Source organism: Equus przewalskii, chromosome 19, assembly GCF_037783145.1.
Source record: "Equus przewalskii isolate Varuska chromosome 19, EquPr2, whole genome shotgun sequence".
NCBI classification, from domain to species: Eukaryota; Metazoa; Chordata; class Mammalia; order Perissodactyla; family Equidae; genus Equus; species Equus przewalskii.
Genome location: NC_091849.1, coordinates 12,836,677 through 12,852,130, shown reverse-complemented (window position 1 = coordinate 12,852,130; position 15,454 = coordinate 12,836,677). Strand labels below are relative to the sequence as shown.

Here is a 15,454-nt window from a genome sequence, read left to right as displayed (position 1 = left end):
AAGCTCTTTGCCAGGAATAAACACATCTGAATGCCAGAGGATTTTACTTTTCTTTCAGACTCGACATCTGCCAAATCTGAGTTAATTCTAATCCTCTGTTTAAGAATAAGGGTAGGGAAGGGGTTGTTCACAACTTCAACCCTCATACCAGCAAGCTGAATAAGCAAAGCATATGTGAAGTCATTCGAGTAAGTGTTCTTATTTTACTGTAATGTCATAAGGACTTTGGAATGGGGTGGGTGGAAATCAGCATTGTTATTAGATATGGTTCAAGATAGAGACCCACCAGATTTGCTCTTTTTATGTTTTACGAGAGGTCCTTTCAGTTTGATACTACATTTGGAAATGTGTTTGATCACCATATTATTGCAGCTAAGAGAGGGAGGTAGACTGTGGGTAGCTCAGTGGGGATGAAGTGCATGGAGGTGCCTTGTGTAGCCTACCGCTGAGGAGACCCTCGGCTCAAACGAATAGAAATGGAGACACTTTGAGAATGGAAGCAGAGCATATGGTGACTATGGTATCAGCTTTATTTTGAGGAAGAAGAAAGACATGATGAATGGCCATTTGGCATTTATAAAACTGTCCTAAAAGTTTAAAGTGTAACAGAAACAGGGCTTCCATCTCAGTGAACTTCGGTAAGTCAGGTTGTGTCTGGAAATGAGTTCAGCATTCTCCATTGTCTCAACTCTCTGATGCTTTCTGATGGATTGTCATTCTGGAAGAATAAGCCCTGAGAATCCAGGGTTTCTCTAGATCTTTGCTACTCAAAGTGTGCCGAACTGTCTAGCAACATTGGCATCTCCTGGGAGCTTCTTAGACATTCAAATTTTAGGCCCACTCAGACCTATTGAATCAGAGTCTGCAGTTAAACAAGATTCCCAGGTGATTTAAATGCACATTAAAGTTTGAGAAATATTTTTCTAGAGCAGAGGTGGGCAAACTTTCTGCAAAGGACCAGATAGTAAGTATTTCAGGCTTTGCACACCAAAAGGTCTCTGTCACAGCTCCTCAACTCTGCCTTTGTAGCGCAAAAGCAGCCCTAGACAATCCGTAAACAAGCGGGTGTGGCTGTGGTCCAGTAACCGTGATTTACACCAGGTGGGGGCTCGATTTGGTCTGCAGGGCCGAGAGTCACAGGCATGTGTTGTTACTGCAGGATCAGGAAAGCAAGGCCCCTCCCCTAGGCCCTGCCCTGGCCTTTCATTCTCCTCTGCCTGTGGACATCCACGCTCCTCTCCCTAAATATCTCCTCCTTCCCTTGATTCCAGTCCCTTCACTGTCTGGGGAATCCCTGCTCACCTTTACAGGCTCATTTCACACACTACCTCTTCTCTAGGCTTCCTGTTCTGGGCTTCCTCAGAAGTAACTGGTTCTTCGTTGTGTTTCAAAAGCCCTTTACATGAACATCTAAAGCAGCGCTTGTACTTAACGTTCAAACTGGTTTTCTCTTCCACCAACTTCTGAGCTACTTAAAGGCTCTGTATGCACGCACTTATTTACATGTCTTTCTTTCCCACTAAAATGAAATTTCCTTGCGAGCAGGCTCTGTGTTTTATTTATGTTTGCATATCTGGTGCCCAGCATAGTGACAGTGTGTACCGAGTAACTATGTATTAATTTTTCATCTCTGATCTAAACTGGTCTTACTTTAAGAGATATATACAGAACAAAAGAAAAAAATGGACCTAGAAGAGCTTTCCAGCCGTGGGAGTTCCAGGCACTGAAGATGACAAAGATTTGGTCCCTGCTTGCCTTGAGGATGTACCTGGATCCAGTATGTCTAAAGAAACACAGTGAAGAACAAGAATAATGAAGCACTTCAGGGGCATCTTGATGACATGGGGGAAAGATGTTGAACTACAAAAATCGCAGTATTAAAACAATCCAGACTCACAATTCATTAATGTATAATAGGGGATTCTCCTTTCTGGGACTAAAATACTTACATCCTGTATCCCTCTACTTTCTTCCTTGGAAGAATTAAGCAATTAAGAGGTTGCTCTACATACATGAAATCAGAGAGAGAAGTGAAAAAGTAGGGGTGTGTGTGTGTGATGTCACCCCTTTCTTAAACTTTTTATCATGGAGATTTTCAAATATCCAGTGAAAGTGTAGTTAATAGTATAAAAAAACTCCCACATATCCATCATTCACTTTTAAGAACATTTTCCAAGCTGCTTTTTCCATTTCTCTACTTTCTTCAAAACTTAGGATATTTTAAAACAAATTCAAGCTATTATGTCTTATATCACTAACACATACTGCCCCATGCACATTTAACAGATGAAAAAGTTTTCTTTTAATGTAGTGACAATACCCTCCTGTATTTCCAAGCTCCGTCCAATGATAAAGCTTAGAAACAATGAAGATCCAGTAGTAATGAACACCCCTAGCATCCAGATTGTGGTTTTTAAATATCACTTCCCACAAAAAAGGAGAGAGGGCTCTTTGGAGAGATGGCTGACTCCAGGTCTAGGATAGGAAATGTATAAAATAAGCTATGAATATCTTAGTGCCAGAAAGCAAGGATGCCATCAGAGACTACTGGAGCCATTTCAGAAGGCACAGGAGCTAACTTGAAGGGGCTCCTACTGGCCAAAAGTGGCACACTTTGAACATCAAAAGGAATAAGGACTGCAATGGATTAAAATACATTTGGTATTTTAAAATCCATGTGTTCATAATGGTACAAAAACTCACTGGTCATCAACCAGTTATGCTGAAAATTGATAAATAAAAGAAAAAAATCAATCATATATCCTACCTTTCACACACAAATTGTATTTCAGGGTAACCAAATGTTTCATAGGGAACATTTTTCTTTAGATAGAGTAGAATTCTAGCTAATAGATGCAGAAGAAATGAAAGAGTTATAAAAAACCATTTCAACCTCTAGTAAAATAGTGCATCTAGCTAACAATCATCAATGGCTGTTAAAATACTTAGATATAAGGTTGATGAAGGACTTCGGAATGGATGGATTAGGCTGACAATAACTAAACCCATTAATCAATCTTAACATCACTAAAAGTTGGACAACTGGACACCATCTGACTACTCATGAAGTATTTTTGGCAAAGAATTGAACTGAATCTGATCAAGGCAGTTTACAGGAAACACGGGGAACAGAGAAACACATTAAATGACACCACGGGGATGAAATGAGCTAAATCTAGAATGTGGGGGGTTCTACAGATTAAAAATGACCTGATTACTTCTGTAATAAATGGCATGATAAGAGGAGGAACAGTTTTGGATTGAAAAACACTTAAAAGACTTATAAACCAAATGCAATGTGAGAATCTTTTTTTGGATCTTGATTAGAACAGACCAACTTAAAAAAGCCATTTGTGAGAGAGTTAGGACATTTGAACACAGCGAAGAGTTTTGAGGCATTTTTTTGAGGGAGATCTGAGGCATGCACATGCCTAATGGATCAGGTATATGATCTTCAGACTCATGTACCAAAGTCCAGCAGCTCCTAATGCTGGACTAATACTGGCAAATTCTTTTATCTGTCCCCTTCTCCTGGGATCCACCAGGCCATTTTCTGTTAGGAAGGCTTTCTTCTTTCTTAGGTTTCAACTTTCGTAATTACCATCATACATCTCTTATCCCTCCCTGGACTAAGTGGATCTGGGTCTTTCTATATTTCAGCCACACATTTACCTATAGTCTCCTGTGACTTTTGTGACTTCTCTTCAAGCATAAATTTATTCATTATAGACAATAATTATAGTGTTATTTCCAAGATGGTAATTTTATTTCCTGGGTTTGAGAACTACCTACTTTTCCTCATGTACCGATATTAACACTTGTTTTTTAGAGTGAGTTGACAAAAAAAATCTCATCGATGAAGACCTTTAGAAGTTGATAAAAGTCAGCTTCCCAGTTCTTACCAGTCCAAAGATTCCTGTAACGGAAGGAATGTGTGTGGCTGTTTATCCCTAGATGGAAATGAAAGTATGTGTTATGAGGTTGTAAGTGTTATGAGGATGGGGTTATGAAGCTCTGAGGTACTCTGAAGGGGGGGAACCTAACGTAAAGGAAGAGAGAGAGAAAATGCATGTGAGTGTGTGTATGTGTGCAGTTACGGATGTACCTGCTGTAGACCCTTCAAATAAAATTCCCAAGGAATGAGGCTCCAGTGTGTTTTCTGGATGATTATAGTTTTAAACTTTTCAGAGGCTGACATTTTCTAATAAAAATCATTCTATTAAATTCCTCTCCAAAAAGGGGATTGATAAAATCTCCTTGATGAAACATGTAATCATACATTAATGAATCCTCCATTTAGATGAATTGAATTAGGTTGTACAGCAACTGTCTGAAAAAAAGGGAAAAAAAGAAAAAGAAAAGCACTCCAAACAAGATACACATTTCCCTGAAATGAGTGTGTCAAAGAACCCGTTTGAATTGACAGAGTGAATGTGTTATTACACCTACATGTACCGCCACAGTCTCTGACATCTTATTGAAGAAAACGTGCATGTTTTCTTTGAGCCAATTAGGGATGTTGTTGATGTATGGGAAGCATTGCAGTTTTTTACTGTGCCCCATTCAGCTACGGTGATCATTCAGCCAGCTAATTTGCTTTCCCCTTTTCATATTCTATCCAACAAAATGAACAGAGGACCTGTTACTGGCACTTTGCTAGGCACTGTAGGGGCATATAAATTATCAGACTGTAAAATAAGGTCCTGTAAGGCCATGTCTTAGTCACCTTATAACCCTAGCACCTAGGATGATGTCTGCAACAGAGGAGGAGCTCAGGGACTACTTGTTAAAAGAATCTGAGGCATCGCACCCAAGTTCATTACCTTTACAATCTTGTGTATGGGGACAAGATATACACGAATGCATATAACTATAAAAATAGAATGTACTAAGTACTCCAAGCAAGGTAAATAAAAAGATCCATAGATAGAGAAGATGGAAGGAGAAATTCTGATCCAAAGGGATCTCATGCAGTTGGTAAGATTTCAAGAATAGAGAGTATTGAGGGCATTTAGGCAGAGCAAACTTTATTAACGAAGGCACCATGGCTGGGAGGAAGGAGGAGGATGGGTTTGGTACACGGTGAAGAGTCCAGTTTAGCTGAAATGTAGGGTATAGGGCTGAAACTCAGGTAGAATTTCAGGGGTGGGAAACAGGGCTGGACCATCAGGTAGAATTGCAGTAGGACCATCACTGTGGCACAAGAGTAGAAGGGAGAGATGCAGGAGATGGGAGATAGGGCTGGACTATTAGGTAGAGGTGCAGGGGGTTGTGGATACAGCTGGACCATCAATTGGGGTGCAAAAGATAGGAAATAGGCTGGACCATCAGGGAGAGGTACGACGGGTTGAGATGGGGCTATACTATTATGTAGAGGTGCAGAGGGTTGAGGATAGTGCCAGGCCATCAGATAGAGGTACAAAGGATGGGAGATAGGGCTGGACCATCAGGGAGAGGTATAAGGGGTTGAGATAGGGTTGGACTATTATGTAGAGGATGCAGGGGGTGGAGACAGGAATGCACCATCATGTAGAGGTGAAGAGGGTGGGAGAGAGTGGCAGACCATCAGGTAGAGGTGCAGGCAGGAGGAGATCAAGCTAGGTTATTAGGTGGAGATCTAAGGAATATGAGATAGACCTGGATTATTAGGTACATGGTGCAGGAATGGGAAATAGGGCTGGGCTATTAGGTGGAGATAGATGATAGCAGGAAGTGAATGTCATCCTAGATTTGTTCCTCATTCTGTATGCCCTGGGGAAGAACTGTCAGTGCTGGGCTGGAATATCTCAATGCCCTGCTAGTCTCTCTCCCAGCTCAGAGTTATTATACCTGAAGCACAATGATAGCCCTGAGGTGGATGTAGATTAGGAGGATGTGGTTGAAGTGGGAAGGGGCTTGGATGAAAAGGAGAGGATGCTGGACCCTTGCTATTGATGAGAAAACAAATTCACGAGGACAAGTTACCCAAGATCTGGAACTTAAGAGAGGGTAAGTTTTAGGCTTCTCTCACCTATAATAGCTGATGGACAGAATTGAGGTTCCTGGTTTTTGGTGAAGGGACTACAAGAAGATATTAACTTTTCATTGTTTTAAATGAATAGAAGTCTTGCCTGGGCTGTGGATCCTGGGCATGTCTTAAATGGTCCTTGAGTATAAACTGTTTCTAACGCTCTGCATGATCCCCTGGGAAAAGGCCAGGACATACGCCTTTTACTATTTTTAGGATGGTAAGATTTTGACAGATAAGAATTTGACAGCTTTCTTCTCTTCCCTCCCCTCACCCCTTCTCTCCCTCTTTCCTTTCTCTCTCTTTCACCTTGTGTTCCTGTTCACTATAACAGTTATCCGCCCCTCCCCAGTGCTATTTTGGTGAAAATGATGAGGTGGTCTTGATTCACACGTCTTGATAGACTATAGACTGTCTCCCACCCTCTCCTTGCTTCACGAGTCCTCTCCTCCATTTCTCTATTGAGTTTGCCATCTCTAGAAATGTCTTTTCATACAGAATACATCTTTAGAGTGTAGGTTCAGATAGCATCACGAAAAACAGGAAAAAAAGCTGGCTATCATTCTTTAAGGTTGTAGAGATACGGAAGTGTTTGAGAGGCTCTCTCATGCACATGAACTTCTTATTCCCACCAATGTGTCAGGTGAGATGGGAACATTGATTGGTGTGGATGTGAGGCAATGTTAGTCTGAAAAGAGGCCTTGGCACACAGACTGTCCCATATCTTCACCCACATGTGAATTGTGGACCAGCTCTTCCCTCCTGCTTCCATCATTCTTCCAATAATCTAGCTAAGTGAAGCGAGACACAAAGGGAGGGGGAAAGCCCCCCAAACTTTAGTCTATCTTTCCCATCTTGCAATCTAGGTCACTATCACTCCAAAACTCTTACTATTGATAATGACAGTGAATTCAGATTTCGTGAAGAGCTGCTGTTTGCCAGGCATTGGGATAGAGCTGTGATAATGGGCTGGGCCTCTCAGTCAGGTTACTGGGGTTAAAAATCTAACTCCTCCATTTAACTAGTAACTTGTTGAATGTCGAGTTAATTAACTAGTCAGTTGGGGCCAGTCAGTTGCCCTCTCTGTACCTCAATCTCCTCATCTGTGAAGTGGGAACAGTAATTGAGCTGGAATCCTTACGGTTACTGTGAGGATAAATGAATTAATTCACGTTAAGCACTTAGAACAGAGCATGGCAGATAGGAAGGGCTCAACAAGTATCTGCTAAATGACTTTTCATTTAATCCTGGAAGAACCTGACCAGTTAGGTATTGTTTTTTTTGCTTTTGTTTTTGATTTTTCGGTGAGGAAGATTGTTGCTGAGCTAACATCCATGCCAGTCTTCCTCTATTTTATATGTAGGATGCCACTATAGCATGGCTTGATGAGTGGTGCATAGGCCCGTGCCTGGGGTCAGAATCTGCAAACACAGGGCCACTGAAGTGGAGTGCGTGAGCTTAACCAGTATGCCACAGGGCCTGTTTGCAATGAGCCTAGAGAGGTTCTGCTCTCCTCTAGCCCCTTAAAACACCTGGCACTGAAGACCCCAGCAGATATACAAGGTAGAGCCTGCCATTATGATCAGAGAGCTGCATAGGGGTCATATGACTTAGATTTGGGTCTTGACCTCCAAACTGAAGAGACCAAGCGACTACCAGTACAAATGACCAGGCTGCTGGTCAAAAGGGAGTGCTTGCCCAAACACATTGCAAAATCCACTTTGCTGGAGGTCAGACTTTTTTCTTTCACCAGTGCGTGAAGCAGCTTAGTAGTCTTGAAATTGCACTATCCATAATTAACAATGTGAGTCCAGACAGGCCATGAAATCTCTCTTGGTTTCTCCTCTCATATCATCTGTAAAAGCTGGTGGTTAAACTAGATTGTCCCCTCCTTAAGTTCTGTGATTCTCCAGGCTGTTGCTTATGTAAGTCAAGTTCAGTGTCTCCTTCTGCTTTACATCCTGTCTACTCTGCCCAGAAGGGCTGTCCCCACGGAGGTCATCCATCATCCCCAGAAAAGAGGACATTTTTGTCCAGTTCTCTTCTCTATATATCTAGGTCTTTTTCTTTTTCTCTCTGTATCTCTATGTCTCTCCTGCTTTCTCTCTCTCTGTATCTTTATCTTCTGTCTCTCTCTCTGTACCTCTTTCTTTCTCTCTCTCTCTCGTATCTCTGTCTGTCTCTTTCTCTGCATCTCTATATCTATGTTTCCTGTGTCTCTCTCTCTTCTCTGTCTCCATGATCAGTTCCTAACCAATAGCTAAGCTCAGGACTTAGTAAAGACAATAGGCCATTGCAGGGAGGAGAGAGGAGGAAAAATAAAGGCATTTTGTAAAGTGGAACTCTAGCCCAGTAACCCATAAGGAACCATGTGTTTCCTTTGAAATCTTTATTTTAGCTGAACAGAAATGAAAAACAGAAGGACTAATTTGGCACCTACGGGCCACTTGACTCCCTAGCATACAACCCTGCAGAAAACCTCCCATCTATTGTTGGTATTTCTTTTCTGTCACCAAAGCACCGAGTCACTTCTCAGCAAGGCAACTTGCATGATGTTTTATTTTCAGAGGGAAGTTAGGCGCCCTGTGGAGGCTCCTTAACCTTTGTGAACATAAATGGAACATTTTGAATGTGCCTTCTCAATTTCCCCATCTCAACCTGCAAAAACGTGGCGTGTGGGAGGAAAGAGGATTGAGCAGGCTGAGCCTTTTAGGCATCAATTCTTTCTGACATAAAGAACAGCAGTGCTGGGCTGTGGGGGGAGAATTCTTGAAACTTTTCCATTCTCTTTTGGGGAGAGAGGGATGGATGAGAGAATTTCAGAGTTGCCTGGAACCAGTCCTTCACCGAGGATGTGGGTGGAGGGGTGGGGAGAGAGGAAGAGGTTAAAATTGCCCATGAGTGAAGTTTAAAATGCAACCAAAATATTTTTCTAACTTCTTTCCTTTACTATGAAAAGCTCAGGTCCTATAATATATTAAATCTGCTTGCTTGATATACCATTTATTCTGGGTGAGAGGGAGTGAAAAGCTTTAAGTCTGCAATTACAAGCACCATCATCAGCTTGAATTACTTAGGCATTGCTCACGCTGAAATTTGCTGGGTACCATGCCTATTCACAGATGAAAGAGCTGTGTCTCTCCTTCCAGTATCTCTCTCTAGTCAGAAAGGGAGAAACTCGGAGCCTTTTTCAGCTGTTCCTGTGAGAAGAGGGTGCCTTTCTTAGGGTGAGGTAGGGTGAGGCTGGAGGAGACAAAGGGTAAGAAGGAAAGAAGGGAACGAAAGATCAAAATTTCAAGTTGTCCCATTGAACTTTATTATTGGGTCATTCGCATTCCTTGGGGAAGAAAATCGTAAGGTTTTACAGCTGGAGGAAAACATAATATCAAACTTCCCAAACCAAAAATTGATTCCTCAAATGCAACAAGGCCAAGGATATTTGTGGGGACAATGCAACAAGCTCTTTGAAAGTGGGACCGTCCTAGAAAACCAAGAACTTAAAATCTTTAATTTTATAGCTTTGCAAACAATAATATTTGAATAGTGCTGATAAGCAGAGAATGAGGAAGCTTTCACAATGGCACTCTATGACAGCTTTGGACTACCGAGCAACCAGCACACTGCCGATGGGAGTAGCGTACAAAGATGGCCATTAGAGAGAGCGAAAAGACCAGGGAATTGAAGATGAAAAGCGCTTGGGAAGGAGGGATTAGCCTTACACATTTGGCCCTGTTAAGCATTGCACAGTATTTCAACAATAGCCTTACACTGGAATCTAGACGCAAGGCAGCATGCGTGACCCTGTTGGCATTTGTCCAACCAATTCATCACTATTGAAGGATATTTTTCTACACCCCTGAAACCATCATTGTCAAAAGATTTCACCAGTCTGAAGCAGTGATGTTAGTATAATTGACATGATCAGTAGTCATTATCCTTCCTTCTCCCCATCCTTCCCACAAAGCCGCTGGAAAGCTGTCCTGCTCGAATGACCAACTCTCCTGGTTTGCCTGGGCTGAGGGTTACCCTGAAATGGGGAATTTTCTGTTTTCAAAGCTGGGACAGTACCTGGGCAAACTGGGATGAGTTGTCCACCCAACCTTCTACCTATTCTTCCCTACCCTCTGCTTCTTGCCCTTGGCTAGCTTTAACTAGCACTAACACACCAAATTTAGTTGTGCAGATAGAGATGAAGAATATTCAGTTAATGATACAAGGTAGAAAATCAAGAACAAAGAATGCAGTTAATTATAAAATGCTGGGCTGGTAAATCGACCCTGAAATCCTTTAAGTTACTGAGGAAACCCCCAATGGAAATGAAGTCCTATGTGCTAGTCTGTGGACATCTCCATGTTTAGCTCATGATTTTTCATCAGATATCTTCAAATGGACAAATTAGCTGGAGGAACTATTTCTTAGAATTTAAGACTCAGTGTTGTGGTGTAATTTGTTTCTTAATTACATGGAGTTTGAAAGAGCATCACTCTTTTGAACCAGCAGCATCAATATCTCCTGGGAACATGTAAGGCAAATTCTCCAGCCCCATCCCAGACCAACTGAATAAGATGCTCTGGGGATGGGACTCAGCAATTTGTGTTTGTATGTCCCCTTCAGGTGACTCTTATATACGCAGCAAAAATTTGAGAAACACTGAATTAATGTACCCACACCCTATCTTTCTCATTTGTGATTGACACCCAGTGGATTAGTAAGACACGAAAGAATTGAGGTGTTGAGTCTAGCTTTTATATTATCACTCTATGTCAAGGACAACAAGCAGTTAAGGGTCTTAGATATGACGACCAACGGTAAATATTTCACATAGTTCCCGATTCATGACATCTTAGCATGATGCGTGAAACTCAAACAATGCTATCCTCTCTGCTTCTCACTTATCTTTCTCATGCTTGGCAACAAGTTAATCTCATAAGTCACGAATTGCTACAGAACCAGCCTTCCATGAATTGCTACTTGGCACTTGGTAGTTCCTGCAATTCTGCAAAGGGTCAACTGGGCTTTCCATTTATTTTAGCATCACATCAAAGATATTTTATTATTTTAAAAGCTGGGAAAACATAACAGATATATTTTATGAAGAAGATAAGCACCAAATTAATATCATCCTATGTTGTAAGATGAAATTGTGATTACCCAATCCCCATTTTCTTAACATTATTTAAAAGACACATTTATTTCCTAAGGATGCCCTGCCAGGCTGCCCTTCTGTGGTCAGATCCTAGCTGGGGCTCTTGGCCTTCAAATGGGAAGAACTCATTCCAACATTTCAAAATCTCAAGTCATCATCTTTTTTCCTCTGGATTAATAGAAGCGTGGTTAGCTCAATATGACAGTGTTATGGACTGAACGTGTGTCCCTCCAAAATTCCTGTGGAAGCCCTAACCCCCAATGTGATGGTATTTGAGATGGGGGCCTATGGGAGGTAATCAGGTTTAAATGAGATCATAAGGGTAAGATTCTTATGATGGGATTAGTGCCTTATAAGTAGAGGAAGAAAGCCCAGAGATCTCTCTTTAGCCACCACGTGAGGACACAGTGAGAAGGTGGCCGTCTGTAAGACAAGAAGAGAGCTCTCATCAGGAACAGAATCTACCTGTACCTTGATCTTGGGCTTCCTATCCTCCAGAACTGTAAGAAATGAATGTCTGTTGATTAAGCCACTCAGCCTGTAGCAGCCCAAGACAATTAATACATGCAGTAAATATTCCAACTTCATAACTTCTCTACCTACAATATTGGTTAGTAAATGATGCTGACAATTATAAAACTTTAGAGTTCATAAAGCCCTTTCGTGGATTATTGGGAGTCCCCATTTAATGGTGAAAAGCTGGGGTTCTGGAAGCTGAAATGACTTGCTCGAGGACACAGCTGGTAAGGGGTAGAGCTAGGGTGGGACTCATGTCTTCTGAAGCAGAAACCATTGTTCTGTCCACTGCAACACAGTTGTTTCAATTGCACAGGGATCTCCCTGGCCATCTCTAGACTTGTGTATATAAAATCTGGTACAAGCTCTTTTATATCCTGGCTTGCTCTAATTAATTGGTAATGGAAAGTACATAGAGATATTCTTGGTCCCTGGAAGACCCTCAGTTGTCCTGACACATCAGACAAAGTGGGACCATCTCCATTTCCTTTCTTACTTGTCCTAGACCTTGCTGACTGGAAAAAGCACAGTGCACCTGTGGTGTGTGATAATACAGCAGAAGTGTTGGCCTAGACACTCACTGTTGGACTTCTCAAGAGCCGAGTGAGTGATAATGAGCCACTGTCCACTCTCCTAGCTTGGATTTGAAAGAAACTGAGATGTGGATCTGGAACCTGTAAGTACCACTGTGACAAGAATCATTCTCAGTGTGTGCCAGCAACTGATCAGGACAGCAGACATGCGTTTCCTCCTTTCTCATAATCTCCCAGTTCCAGTGCTTTCCAGCTGACCTGGGTTGTGACTCCAGGGGTGTTATTTCTTTCTGATGTCTCAGTAGGATACTCTCTGCTAAAGGCCACACGATTCTGGCTCCAGATCACCACAGGGCTCACCAACATTGGCCGACTGTGCAACTGGGCTGAATTTAGAAGTGATCTCTCTGCCTGTACCCCAATACTGGTGTTTTCATCTGGAAACTGGCTGTTTTATACTCAGTCCATGCACAAGTCTTTCTCCTTCCAACTGCTCTCCCTTCTTTCATTCACATCCTTATATTACATTGGAATTCATGTTGGTCTCTCTTACTACAATGCAAGCTTTTTTAAAGGCACAAACAATATCTGATTCATCTGTAGATTCATCTCACCTTCACCTCTACCAACATATAAAAAATAATTGGCATAATACTTCACATATATGTATGCAAGGATATATATTATATACTATGATATATATTACATGTGAGTTTATGTATTAGTATGTGTAAAGTACAATATATGTGTAAAGTTTATGTAAAGTATATATACACATACACATTCATCTTTATTTACCATATGTATTCACAGGTACATAGTATGTATTTATATATTTATTTCAAACATTAATTAAAGACTGATTTAATCAAAATTAGCTATTGTGATGAAGGGCCAGTTTTTGGCTCTGGTCAAAATGTGCACTTGATTTCTAGCTTGCCAGAAATGATGAGGTTAGATTTCACAGATTATTTGTACTTGGGAGAGTATGGTTAATAACAAGGTTAAAGAAAAGGACTGAGAAGGAAAACAAGTAATTTCATCTTCATCACTGACTTAAGTAAAACAAAGAGACAATGGTGTCTCCTTTGCTTATAGCACAGAGATAGAAAGGATAGATCTTTCAATATGTTTATTCCTCTAACAGTAGATAAGCCCATTTGTCTGGAAGAACAGTGCACTGATGGGAGGTCATTGAGTAAAGTTTTTTCTTGGCTCCTCTGTTTCTTCCTGTCAACTCAATATATGGCCAATGCATGGCTAAACTGCTTGTTTCAACATAAGGTCCGTGCATCAGCTGTCCTAGCTTAAGGAAAACAGAATGGCGTTATTATTATTATTTGAATATGTTTGTTTAACAGGACCTATGTGTAGTCTAAATGAGATCCAGACTGGCAGATCACAGTGCATGCTGCCTTCATCTTCTGAACAGGAGTGTTGGGAGACTATTTTTCAGCCTCTTCAAGGGACCCTTCCCTTAAGAAATAGAGCCATGACACCGCTTAGCAGGCAAGTCCCTGAAGCTCGAGAGGTTCAACATGAGACAGACTGTGTCCACTGACTTTATTGTTGAATAACTACACACTCAAAAATGTTTACGGTTTGGAAATTCATTTCTAATATATTGAGGAAATAGTTTTCGGTCAAAAGCGTATCAAAAATGTGTGCGATGATTTAGGAAGACGGGCATGGTTCCTGTGATGGCATTCTGTCTGTGGACTGCATGTCCAGGACAATGACATTTTGAGAGTGGTCTGAAATTAGTAAATCTACTTTATAATGCTGCCTTCCTTACCCAATAAAATTCATATAGTTTATGTAATACACCAGCAATTAGTCTCATAATTGTCAAGCAATCCTTATATCATAACCTCAGAAGAACAGTGCACATAAGATACCATTCTTAACCCATGGTTAAGAATTTTTATAGAAAACTCGATGGTGCCTTAGGTGATGTTGGTGCCTCTAGTTTGGAAAGGCCTCTATATAACAATACCAGCAGTTTTTCAAAGGTTCTCTCTGGAGAATTTCTTGTGCATTTGGAATTACATCTGTTCTCCTCATATACTAGAATCTTGGTTAATGATGGTGAGCACAGTGGTTCTGGGCAAGGGTACAAAGAAATGGTTGATGAGGCACCATCCATACCAGAAAGTGAGCTCAGTCAGCATTTGTGGGACAAGCAGGCTACTTGGGTGATGGTCTAATTCATAGCCCTGCTTCCTAAAACTGAACTTTGCACACATGGTTCTTCAAATGTGTTTACCGCTGCTGTAAAAAACCCAGAAACCCCTAGATTGCTGTCTTCTCTATCTCTGGACTTTCGCCTGCATAAAACCCACCATAGTATAAGATTTAGGTATCACATAGTACAACATCACTGGTACAATATTGAATTCATGAAATATATATGAAATATACAAGCCATGGCAAAGATTCACCAACATGTATAGAACAGGAAGGGAAAGCTGTAGATTACCATATATACAGTATAGAAATACTATTTATATAATACATATATTGGCTATGAGTGTCATATAAAGGCTTAGGACAGCTCTTTCCTGGTTGTATCCCACATGCTACATATTTCAACAGGCAAAAAAATATGTGTGGAGGGTACAAAACAATAGCCGGTCACTTGTGATGGCAGGGTCTAAAAGCAGCAATTATTTTCATTAGCTTTCCCTTGGTTCTTGCACACATCCTGTTAGGTCATTCTTGTAAAAGTGTTTGCAATTAAATAGTTCTTGCAGACATATTTTTATTATTTCATGGGAAATTGTATACTTAGTGTTTAACACCACAGGTTTTGGAATATGCCGGCTTCAAAACTTGGCTGTGAGGCTTATCAGTTGTGTGATCTTGAACAAGTAAGTTTCTTCCTTTATAAAACTGGCATAATAATACCTACATCTTAAGGCTGAGGAAGGATTACATAAAAGAATGTAGCACAGTTCTCCATTTAAACAACCAATGAATGGTAGATATTTCGATAGCGAGATTTTGGTCTCCAAACTTAGTTGCCTTCTTACAAAGTATGTAGGGAATGTATTGTCATTATCATTATTGCCACGTGGATAGATGAGAAATTAAGGCTTCAGGTGTGATTATCCAATCCCCTGGGCAGCTATATGTTCACCTGTAAATTTACAAATCAGTTTTACGATTTACATACTTCAGCCTTCTCAGAGTACGATGGGCATGCGTTGTCTTTCCCCAAACTTGATGGGCACTGGGAACCTGACCAAAGAG

General features: G+C 41.0%; 1 protein-coding gene across 9 annotated transcripts in view; it reads right to left on the bottom strand.

The window, feature by feature from the left end:
* PHACTR1 (phosphatase and actin regulator 1) overlaps nt 1–15,454 on the bottom strand; it is a 500,502-nt gene that overhangs the window by 354,862 nt on the left and 130,186 nt on the right. The gene's annotated exons all lie outside the window — the stretch shown is intronic.